This window comes from Cnephaeus nilssonii (genome assembly GCF_951640355.1).
Source record: "Cnephaeus nilssonii genome assembly, chromosome: 1".
Taxonomy (NCBI): Eukaryota; Metazoa; Chordata; class Mammalia; order Chiroptera; family Vespertilionidae; genus Cnephaeus; species Cnephaeus nilssonii.
This window is the reverse complement of record NC_137072.1, coordinates 42,378,986-42,390,964: the sequence shown is the minus strand read 5'-3', so window position 1 is coordinate 42,390,964 and position 11,979 is coordinate 42,378,986.

The window sequence follows — 11,979 nt, the reverse complement described above, 5'->3', positions numbered from 1 at the left end:
TCTTCTAATTATTTAAATAAAATCACTGTAAAACATAAACACTGTATTGTATACCTGGCTAAATAATAAATTACCGTCTGTGGGCATTTAGAGTTGAATCAAAGTGATTCGCTAAGCTTGCTATTGTTACTCCTTTAGAAAAATTAAAATTTCTTTAACTTTATAAAGTAAATTTTCACAAGGTGTTCTAAATAAGTACTATTCTTGCAGTCCAGGCATCGTTAGTACAATTTACACAACCTAACACAGGAACTGGATATTGTTCAGGGCTTTGGATTGTTTAGTTCCTACATTAACTAGTCTTTGTTCATCTTCCCCCCCCCCCCCCCCCCCACAATTCCTTGGACTTTGGTTATACTAGAAGTCAGCATAAAAATGAATGGAAGTACATCTCTTTAAGTGGATAGTCCTTAGAAACTTCGATAAAGATTGGTGGTGGGGAGGATAATTTATGTTAGTTAAATATTCAGTATGACCCTTTCCCCAGTTAATTTAGATTTTTCTCCATTCGGTTTTGCTTTAATTGATAGTTTGGATGAGAAAACCTGTCTTATTTCTGAGTGAACTGACCTCAGAAGAACAATAGTCATAATTTCCCCAGTTACAGGAAAATTATATTCCTAAGTGTGAATATTTTTTTCTTTCAAAAATGAGCATTTTGGGAGCTTTAAGGGTTAGATTACTTTTTTTATTTTAGCACCTCCTTCTTTTAGGATTTCAAAGATAACTAAAGAGATGATATACGACCACAATCACTCATAACATAGTGTTATATTTGAACCAGAAAATCCCTGTGTCCTTTGAGCTTTTCAATGAATGTGATACCTCATGAACTGGGATCCTGGCAAATCCTTGACCAGGTTCTAACCCCAGCTCCATCCCTGATCAGAGTAAACAAATGGCTCTCTATTCTTTAGTCAACATATCACCATGGATTTGTAGCTTCCTTTCTTGTGGAATCACGTCTCTACCAGAAATACCCTCCTTTAAACATTTAGTTTTAGAAAGAGCATTTTCATATATTTGATTTGCATTTTTTCCAGACTGAATATCCTTAGATCCTATCATTGATAATCTCATTGTGCATAATGCCTGATTGTGATTCTACTTGACTAAATGTCACCCACCACATTTACAATGAGCATTTTGCCCACCTTTCTACCACCTAATGAAGTCTTAGTACACTGCTTTCATTTGATACCCTATGGTTTTAGTTCCTCTTATTAGCCTTGATTCCCACTGATAGCCTTTTCCTATGAATAAAGGATTGTTGTGTGATAATTGAAAATATGTTAAAAGCACTAAATAATTTCTTCAAAAAACACCCCGAGCCCAAATCAAACAAAGAAACTGGGAGAACGGGAAAATATCTGGTCAATTTAAGTATATGTGACAGTTAAGATTGCATTTTTGTTTTGTTTTACTTTTTCTTTCTTCTTTATTGAAATCCTTAGGTGAGAAAGGCTTCTTTGCATTGTTTTCATCCTGTGCTCTCTAGCTCCAGGCTCGCCTAAAGCAGAGCACTTTTCTGTTCAGAAGTTGACAAGGGTTTCTGCAGCTAGTAGTCATAGGCTAGGAACAACACGGCTCAATAGGAAAATCCGAAAATGATTAACATAAGATTAAATATGCATCACATATCTGAAGCAGACTTGAGAAAGCATAGAAATTTCTAAATAGGAAAATTTCCTAGTTGGTGGTCATCTCCCCCAACCCCCACCCCCAATGAATACTTGACCCTTCTGACGTGGTTCAATTTTCATCTCTGGTAGACCAGAAGCGAAGTTAAGATGTGTCCCACTCAACAAGGAAGCCTTCAGCAAGCATTCTAAACTAAGAACTGTAAATCCCAGTTAATACCTAAATTATTTGGATTCTTTTTTTTTTTCATTTATATCATTCATCTGCCAAAATAATGGAACTATAGTAAAATTGTTATTATTCTGAATCTTTAGGAAATCATTTTGGACAGTGAGTCAAGTGGTTGCACCATGGTTTCTTTAGCTCTAAAATAAGGCATCATTTTAAAGCTAAAGTGGTTGCACCGTGGCTCAGTTGATTGGAGCATTGTCTCTGTACACAGAAAGTTTGAAGGTTTGATTCCTGGTTAGGGTACGTATTGGAGGCAACTGATCAATACCTCTCTCTCTCTCTCTCTCTCTCTCTCTCTCTCTCTCTCTCTCTCTCTCTGTTTTTCTTTCTCTCTCTTCCTCCCTCTCTAAAATCAATCTTATATAATAAAAGCCTAATATGCTAAGTGTCCAGTCATCTGGTCGTCCATTCAACCAATCAAAGCATAATATGCTAATGATATGCTAGTGCTGCTCAACCGCTTGCTATGATGTGCCCTGACCACCAGGGGGCAGATGCTCCAACTGGTAAGTTAGCTTTCTGATAGGGTCCAGCTGATCGGAACTGAGTGAGATGGGCTGGACATGCCCTGGAGCCCTCCTGCGGTCCCTTCCCGGCTGGCCAACCTCCCGAGTCCCTCCCCAGCCCCGATTGTGCACCGGTGGGGTCCCTCGGCTTGGCCTGAGCCCTCTCGCAACCCGGGACCCCTCAGTATTAGACAACACAGCCCAATCCCGCAGGCCAGGCCAAGGAACCCTAATTCAAATGGTGCATGAATTCATGCACTGGGCCTCCTGTATATATATAATGAGATATCCTTTGTGTGAAGCAAGCACCAATACAAAATTAAGGTGTTATTTCTGCCCCTGAGGTATGAGACACTCAAGGCCTACTTCTTTAAATTCCAAATATTATTTTATCAATTTAGGACCGCCCTCTTTCTCTACCATTGCATAAAACATGTTGAGCATAATTATATATTTTCTTGATAACATAAGAACTTCAATACACATCAACCATAATAGCATGCTATCATTTTGTGATGATCAAAACTCCTTCAATGCATATTAAAGGTCTTTACACCTTGAATCTGAACATTTTAACCTATTATTTTCATTACTTTTCTGGTGGACAGTCAAGCTGTCAGCTCTCATCCCTCTGTCAATTACCTTTCATAGAAGCTCATCTTCACCTTCCTTGTTGCTTCTGTTTTGTAAACTTAATGTTTAGATAACCAAGCAAATTAGCATTTTAAGTAAAATGAAAGTAAAGGTATATTGAAGGAGAGCGTAAAAGCATTTCCTGAGTAAACTACATAAGTTTTAGGCCTTAAACTTTTGGCATGTAGCATCTTTTTTTTTTTTTTTCCTTGTTGCTCTTAGCTGTATTCTGGAGGGATTCTAGCATAAGGTAGTGGTTATAAAAAGATGGTCTTTGAAGTCAACAGAACTAGATTGAATCCCATTGCATTACTTACTAGTTTTGTAACTTTGTTCAAACTAACTAATCTCTCTAAGTGTCCGTTTCCTCACCTGTAAAATGGGAAGAATAACACTAATGTTGTCATAGGATGGTTGTGATTTTTCAATGAAATGATGCACACAGAGTACTTAGCACAATGCTTCTCATAAAATCAAATGGTATTATTGTTATTATTTCACCCCTTCTAGCAATCACTGTTTTACTAGTATTAGCTTACACTATGATGCGTGTTTTGTGCTGCTTCTAATCCAGGCAAGCAGCACAGGAAGATGGGCAAAGAGCAGAGCTCCAAACCCCTGGATCAGAATTTTAGAAGATAACACTATGCATAAATATCAAGAAAGATTAAATATTTAATTTGATTTCTACATTAAAATGACAATCATAGACATATGCTTGGGACATGTGGATATGAAAATTAATGAGAACATTAATTAATGACTATATTAGTATTAGACAACACTGTGCAGTTTGTCCATGTCTACCTGGGACTGAAAAAAGTATTTTTTGTCTTTATCTATTTTTAATAAGGCATGGTGCTTATTATAAGCAAAGAGGTCCTTGAGAAGCCATCATAAGGCTTCTACTGAGAATCTCAGTTCATTTTCATAATTCAAATAGTAATTAAATATCCCATAAGTTACCAGAATAACCTCTTTGTCTATATATTCTAGTGAGATAGTTCTGTAACATTTGTCGGTAGCTGCTAAGCCAAATAGAAATACACTGTGGAATTTTGACACTAATTTTAAATACTTATTAATTTGTTAGAGCTGGAGACAATAGCACAAGAGACACAGGCAGTGGCTTCTAATGATAGGTAAGAAAATACATAGAGTCCTAGAATCACTTGATTTCTGTCAACAGCAACATTCCAAACTTTTTATTATCAGCTTTCAATAGTATTTCCACTGTTGCCTCAATCGTAAGGAAACCACCTAAAGAACTATGGTAATGACTGGGCTGCACTGGAGCTTTTAAACCTTTATTCCCAAAATCTCATTGAAGCCTACTTAGTTCTATAGGTGTGGGTGTATATGATAGTTTATATTGAAGTCAAAAAGTCTTTGTATCTGTAGAATTAAAATATTTTTCTCCAGAGTTCTATCTTACATTTGCATTGTGCCATATGGTTTGTAAAAGATTTTTGTATTCATTATCTTATTTGACCTCATTAATTCTAACATACAAACCATGAAGTGAGTGGGGTAGATATTCTTCCTATTTTACTTACTCTGAAAGATTATACCTAAAGCTGAAGGAGAGTGAAGATAAATAATAAAATACATTACTAGAGATAAAAAATACTTCATAATGATAAAAATGTTCACTTTGATAGAAATATATTAAAATTCTAAAATTATAGAAACTTTAATACCTAGCCCCAGATAGATAAAGCAAAAAATTTACAACTTACAAGAAGTATTGAAGAAAACATGATCACACAGGAGATTATACCATACTCCCCTTGGTAACTAGTAAACTTAGGAGACAAAAAATAGGGATATGGAAGACTTTAAAGTGGAATTATTAGAATTGAGTATATATAGTACACATAGAAATTCATGAAAAATTGATGTGCTATTCTATCATGTAGCTTCAGTAAATTTCACAAGACCACATAAATATGATAATAGGGTCCATTTTCTCTGACCATAATGAAATTGAGTTAGAGTTAAATAATAAAGCAATAATTAGAATTCTTGGACATTATAAAACACTTCTAAGTGAGTCAAAGAAGAAATCCTATTAGAAATTCGAAAATACATAGAACTGAACAGTTGTGAAAATTCTATATGCCACAACTAATGGTATATAACTAAGAAGGCATTGAAAGGGAATTTTGTAGCTTTATATCCTTACATTATAAAGGGAAAAAAAGACTGACTCTTAAGAGTTAAGAAGCACTCAGCTGAAGTTATAAAAGAAAAGCAGATGAAACCAAAGGAAGTATAAGCAAAGATATCATAAAAATAAGAACAGAATTACTGAAATAGGAAAAAAATATATGAGGATCAAAAAAGCCAAAAGTTAATTAGTTGAAAAAGTTGAATAAATATTTGACAAGATTAATCAGGAAAATAAGAATGAACAACTATATAATGTTATGCATGAGAAGGGCATAAAATTACAGGTGTGGTAGCAATTTTAAAAATAAGGGAATAGTATGAGTAACTTTTTAAAAGTATAGTGGACAATTGCCTTTAAAAATACCTTACCAACACTGACAGAGAAAGAAATAAAAAACTCAAATAGTCCTAAACCCATTAAAGAAATTTTTAAAATTTTAAAACTTAAACAAATTTTCCCACAAGGAAAATACCAAGCTTGACGTGTTTGATAGCTTTGCGCTGTGTCAACTTGGTAAACTGGAACTTTGCCCAAGAATTTTATCCCTGCATGTATTTGTGATACAGTTGGTCACCATGGTTAGATACAGTGAAACACAGGTGCTCAGGTGCCAGCAGGTCCTCACTCTTTCCCACAGTGATTGCTGTAAGGTGGCAGATTCTTCTTCTCTTACTTGGTGCTCATCTCTACATACCTATTAAAATGACCAAAATCTGGAACACTGATAACACCAAATACTGGCAAGTATGTGGAACAAGAGGAAATCTCATTCACTGCTGTTGGCAATGCAAAATGGTACGACAACTTTGGAAGAGTTTGGTGGTTTCTTACAAGACTAAACATACTCTTATCATATCATCCAGCAATCAACTTCTTGGTATTTACCCAAAGGAGCTGAAAACTTACGTCCACACAAAAATCAGCACATAGATAGTTATAGAAGTTTTATTCATAATTTCCAGTTGGAAGCAAACAAGATGTCCTGTAGTAGGTGAATGAATAAATAAATGGTGGTATCAACAATGCAATATTATTTAGAGCTAAAAAGAAATGAACTATCAAGCCATGAAAAGACATGTAGGAACCTTAAGCACACATTCCCAAGTGAAAGGAGCCAATCTGAAAGGTCTACATACTATATGATTCTAACTATATGACATTTTAGAAAAGACAAAACTATGGAAACAATAAAAAGAATAGTAGTTGATAGGGGTTAAGGTGGAGGAGTGAATAGGTGGAGAACAGGAATTTTATGACTGAAAATCATCTGTATGATACTATAATGATGGGTACATGTCATACATTTGTCAAATTCATACAAGGGCAACGCTAAGAGTGAATCCTAAGGTAAATGATGCACTTTGGGTGAGTATGATGTGTCAATGTAGGTTCATTAATTATAACAAATACACCACTCTGGTGGGTAAAAGTGTCTATAAGACAGAGGCTATGCATGTGTGAAGGCAAGAGGTATAGGAGAAATCTCTCTACCTTTTTCTCAATTTTGCTGTGAATCTAAAATTGCTCTAAAAAATTAATTCTTTTTTTTTTAAAGAAAACACTTCTCACCTCATTTTATGGGGTTACTATAACTGCTATTTCTAGAGTAGACAAGAATAGTCCAATAAAAACTACAGACCAAACTCAATTATGCAAAAAGCCTGAACAAATTGAATTCAGTAATATATTTTTAAAAAACAGCAGGTGATGACCAGAGGCAATTATATAATACATGCAAAATTAATTAAATAATTACAACCATGTGGCAGGGACGGGAATGGAAAAGGTATTTAAAACCAATAACTATAACTCAACACAATAACAAAGTGAAAGAGAAAAAATTTTTTCATAGATGCAGAAAAACTTTTCAACAAAATTCAACATCTATTCATGACAGAATCTTAGCAAAATAAGAAGGAAAATTCCTTCACTTGATGAGGAAAAATCTACCAAAAAATTTATAATAAACATTATATTTGCCGAAACCGGTTTGGCTCAGTGGATAGAGCGTCGGCCTTCGGACTGGAGGGTCCCGGGTTCGATTCCGGTCAGGGGCATGTGCCTTGGTTGTGGGCACATCCCCAGTAGGGGGTGTGCAAGAGGCAGTTCGTCGATGTTTCTCTCTCATCGATGTTTCTAACTCTCTATCCCTCTCTCTTCCTCACTGTAATAAATCAATAAAATATATTTAAAAAAAAAACATTATATTTAATGATGAAATGTTGAAGATCATCAAAACAAGGATACCTTACCATCATAACTTCCATTAAACATTGCACTAGATGTTGTAGACAGTAATTTGACAGTGCAGTAATACTCCCAAAACAATAAGATAAAAAGTTTTAAAAATATGTAAAGATTGGAAATAAGAAAATTAAACTCTCATTATTTCTAGAAAACACAAAAGAATCTACACACGAAGTAACACAAAATCATTATATCTCAGTACTAGAAAATGTAGTTAAAATATGTATCAATTATAACAGTATTATAAATATGAAGTAACCATGAGTAAATCTAACAAGGCCCAGGCCCTTTATAGAGAAAGTTAAAAACTTAGAAGACATGAAAGATGGCCTAAAAGAAGATACACCATGTTCATGGATAGGCAGTCTTAATATTATAAAGTTGTCAATTCTCTTCCAAGATATATTTAGATTCAATAAAATTCTCATTTTTTAAATAAAAAAACACACACACAACTTGACAAGCTAAGCCTAAAATTTAATTAGAAAACAATAAAATAAAAACAACAATCCATTTGAAGGCATCAAACTGCTTCTAGGGAAGTAAGAATTTGAAGGGTTAAAATCCTGGAGAGGCTTAATCTGAAAAAGTGTTAAATCTGATTTAATCTGTAAAACGGAAAAGAAGGAAAATTTTACATACTAAAATGTCATTACACAAAGTTTTTAAGCAGGTAAAACTAAGCAATATGTTCTTTGTAGATGCAGACTTAAGTGATAAAAGCATAAAGGGAATTGTTGACAAAAGTTGTGGAAGGCAGTTGTCTTTGACACTAGGAGAGAGGCTGTCTCAGGTGTTTGTTATCCAGCACTTCTGAGATCCTAGTAATGTTCTATCTCTAAGTCTGTGGTGGGCACTTAGGTATTATCATTTATTATTTCTCTGTGATCTGCCCACATGTCATACAAAAAAAGTTTGTTTTTTTTAAGTATATTTCACGGTTTTAAAAAAATCCGAAAGAACACAACAGAAATTATTTCCAAATTCTACTGAGCACTTCATGGATTCCAAAGCAGAATTTTTTACATTCTTTGCATTGATTGGGGCTGGGTTTGCTGAACTCTGGATCCCTGAAGTCATAGAGCATGCATGCTGGATTAGCATGTTTCTGAGCTGGGAATTTTCCTCCACAGTTGGAAGAGTCTGGAGACAGGCAGAAAATGCTGTTTACTACACACCTTGAGTGTTTTTGACAAAAAGAGGGATGAGATCATGGAGGTTATAAGAAAAGAGGCTGTGTAAGACCTCGGAGGCAATATATATAGAAAAATTTAAAGTTGGCTTTTGGGATCTCATAAGCAATGATTTGGTTTGGGGACGTTAAAAAAGGATGTTCATTATTATGGTAAGAAGGGGCACTCTAATTCTGGTGCCTGGATTTGCTTCGATCCTCTCTTCTATGAACAAATCTGACCTTTAGCAATCCCTTGTTTAGGTTTCCTCCTGAACTTTCTTTTTAATGCTGCTGTTCAGATCCTCGTGCAACCTTCTGTGTTTGGTAAATTATTCAGCAGATCATACCTCACTGCCTGTTTGTCCTGAGTGGAAATTATAGTGGGAATGTATGTTCTTTCTGTATTCATGAGCTAATGGATGGGGATAACGTTTTAGGCGATTACAATAGAAAGGAAGTCAAGATCACACATGAAAGAAAGCAGAAGCTTCAAGGTGGTCTGCCTCTAAGAGTATTTTAATTCTCTGCCATGTTAGAACTCTTGGAACAGCTTTGTTCCTTCCTCACTCCAAATTCATAGCTTCTTTCAACTTTGCCTCAAACTCCAAACAACTGTTCCATCACAACTGTTCCCACCCTCTTGTTCTAAACTGTCCTAAAGCTCAGCAGAGTTCTCAGAGAATAACAAATGGAAAAACCTGGACTCCAGTGACCACTCAGATCCCCACAGCAGTCACTCCATCTGCTCATGATCAGAAGAGAGGAAAGAGCCTTTGGATCCACGCGCTGCAGCTAGAGCTCTGAGAGACACACATCTTCCAAAGGTCAGCTGCTTCCATGCCCAGATAGACTTCCCTCTTCCAAGTCTCGGAAGAGGGTCCTTTGCCTCCCACGTTGGGCTTCACAACTGCAGTCACAGGGAGCTTGGTACTTCACAAGACAGCTTTTACAGGAAACTTCCCAAATTGTGTTAGATTTGATAGAAACTACATCACCCAGGAAGCTCATATGAAAACCATCAGGGGTCAGTAGCAGACTCCCACTGGAGCTGCCTGCCCTGAAGAAGCATTAAATCGAATGTTGCCACAGGTCATGGGGCACCATCCCAGGTAGCGAGGCCTCTCTGGGTCCCAGGGTTGAGTAGGAACATAAGGAGTTGGGATCATTCCCTCGGTCCCTGGCCCCAGAGTTCTTGTCTTTGCTTCTGTCTGGAAGTCTGCTCTGTTCTGGACAACATGGCCTTGTCAAGCCTTTGTGTGTCCTTACAATTGGATTGCCTGCCCTCCAGAGGGCCGCGAAACCCACCCAGCCCAACTTTTACACAACTTTTCCTTTCAAGGGCTCCCCTTCCCATCATCTAGCTCAGTATCTCACAAAGTTTAATGTCCACAAAATCACCAAGAGACCTTGTCAAAATGCAAATAACGGTTCAGGTCCAGGGCACGGGGCGTACATTTTTAATAAGTTCCTAGCTGACTTAGATGCTGCTGGTCCACAGATCATACTTTGAGTAGCAAATGACCAGGATCCAGTTTCCTAATTCCTAATTCCTAATTCCTAGGAGAAGGAGTCTGATTATCCTGGTCCAGTTTGGTGATTTGCTCACCCTGGGTCACACTGCTCCAATTAGCCACTGGCAGGAGAATGATGGACACAATACAAATGTGGCCACCTTGGTTGGCTCTCTCCGTGGGAGCTATGGGTAGACTGGATAGTTCAAAACCCTACAAGACATCTACAGCAGGAGTCAACTAAACCCTTAGGTCATTTTTATATGAATGGCTCACGAAAGCAAGTTTTTGCCTATCTTGCATGTATGCAGTTTTTCTGATGGGAAAGACGGTCATTTTTCAACATAATTGGCATGGTTCCCATTTCCTTGAAATCCTATGCACACAGTGAAGTTAAATTTGCTTCTGATGTTTGTCTGAGGCTTATGTCTGTCAAATTAAAATATTCCAGAAAAGAAAAAGAATATGAATTATCCTCTGAAAGTAGGTTTTCATATTTTAAATTCTAGTCTTCTGTCACACCGGTGAGATTTTGGAAGAAAGGAAAGACTTGCTTCCAGTCAGCCATCCTAAAGAAGGAGCCCTTTATGTTGCATCCTTTATCTTTGTGCCAGCCCTGCACTCTGTGCGAATTCGCAATTATAGTCCTCAAGTGTCCCTTGTCAATAGCATCTTCAGGCGGGCCTGTGTGGCCCTTCCAGGGGTCTGTGACTGTGATTCCCAAGCTAGAGGGAAACATTGTAGCTCAGAGCTAAAATCTACATCCTACCCTTCACCCATCATGCAGGATGCTGCATTCCCTCTACAAGTAGTGTCCCCCTTATCCACAATTTCCTTTCCTTGATTTTGGTTACCCACTGTCAACCACGGTCTGAAAATATTAAATGGTAAATTCCAGAAATAATAACAATTTGTAGTTTTTAAAGTGCACACCATCTGAATAGCATGCTGAAACCGTTTACTGTCTCTCTCGGTCCCACCTGGGACATGAATCAACCCCTTTTCCAGCACCTCCAGGCTTTATCCTCTCCCCACTCCAGGCTGTAGTCAGTAGCAATCTCAGTTATCAGATCGACTGTCCTGGTATCACAGGGCTTGTGTTCAAGTAACCCTTATTTTACTTATAATGGCCCCAAAGCGCAAGAGTAGTGATGCTGGCAATTTGGATATGCCAAAGAGAAGCTATAAAGTGCTTCCTTTAAGTGAAAGGGTGAGTACAGTACAATAATATACATTGAGAGGGAGAGTGAGAGACCACATTCACATAATTTTATTACAGTACTAGAGGCCTGGTGCACAAAATTTGTGCACTTGGGGGGGATCCCTCAGCCCAACCTGTGCCCTCTCACAGTCTGGGAGCCCTCAGGGGATGTTCGACTGTCAGCTTAGGCCCGCTCCCCACAGGGAGCGGGCCTAAGCCATCAGTCAGACATCCTTTGTGCTGCTGTGGAGGCAGGAGAGGCTCCACTGTGCTTGCCAGCCATGAGCCCAGCTTCTGGCTGAGCAGTGCTTCCCCTGTGGGAGTGCACTGACCACCAGGGGGAAGCTCCTGTGTTGAGTGTCTGCCCCCTGGTGGTCAGTGCACATCATAGCGACCAGTCATTCCACCGTTCGGTCTATTTGCATATTAGGGTTTTATTATATAGGATATTATTATAGTTGTTTTATTTTATTAGTAGTTATCACTGTTAATCTATCACCACACCTAATTTATTAATTAAAATTCATTATAGATGTGTATGTATAGGAAAAAAACAGTGTATATATATATATATATATATGGTTCAGTTCTATATTAGTTTTCAGGCATCCACTGGGGGCCTTGAAACGTATCCCCTATGGATAAGGGGGACTACTGTACAA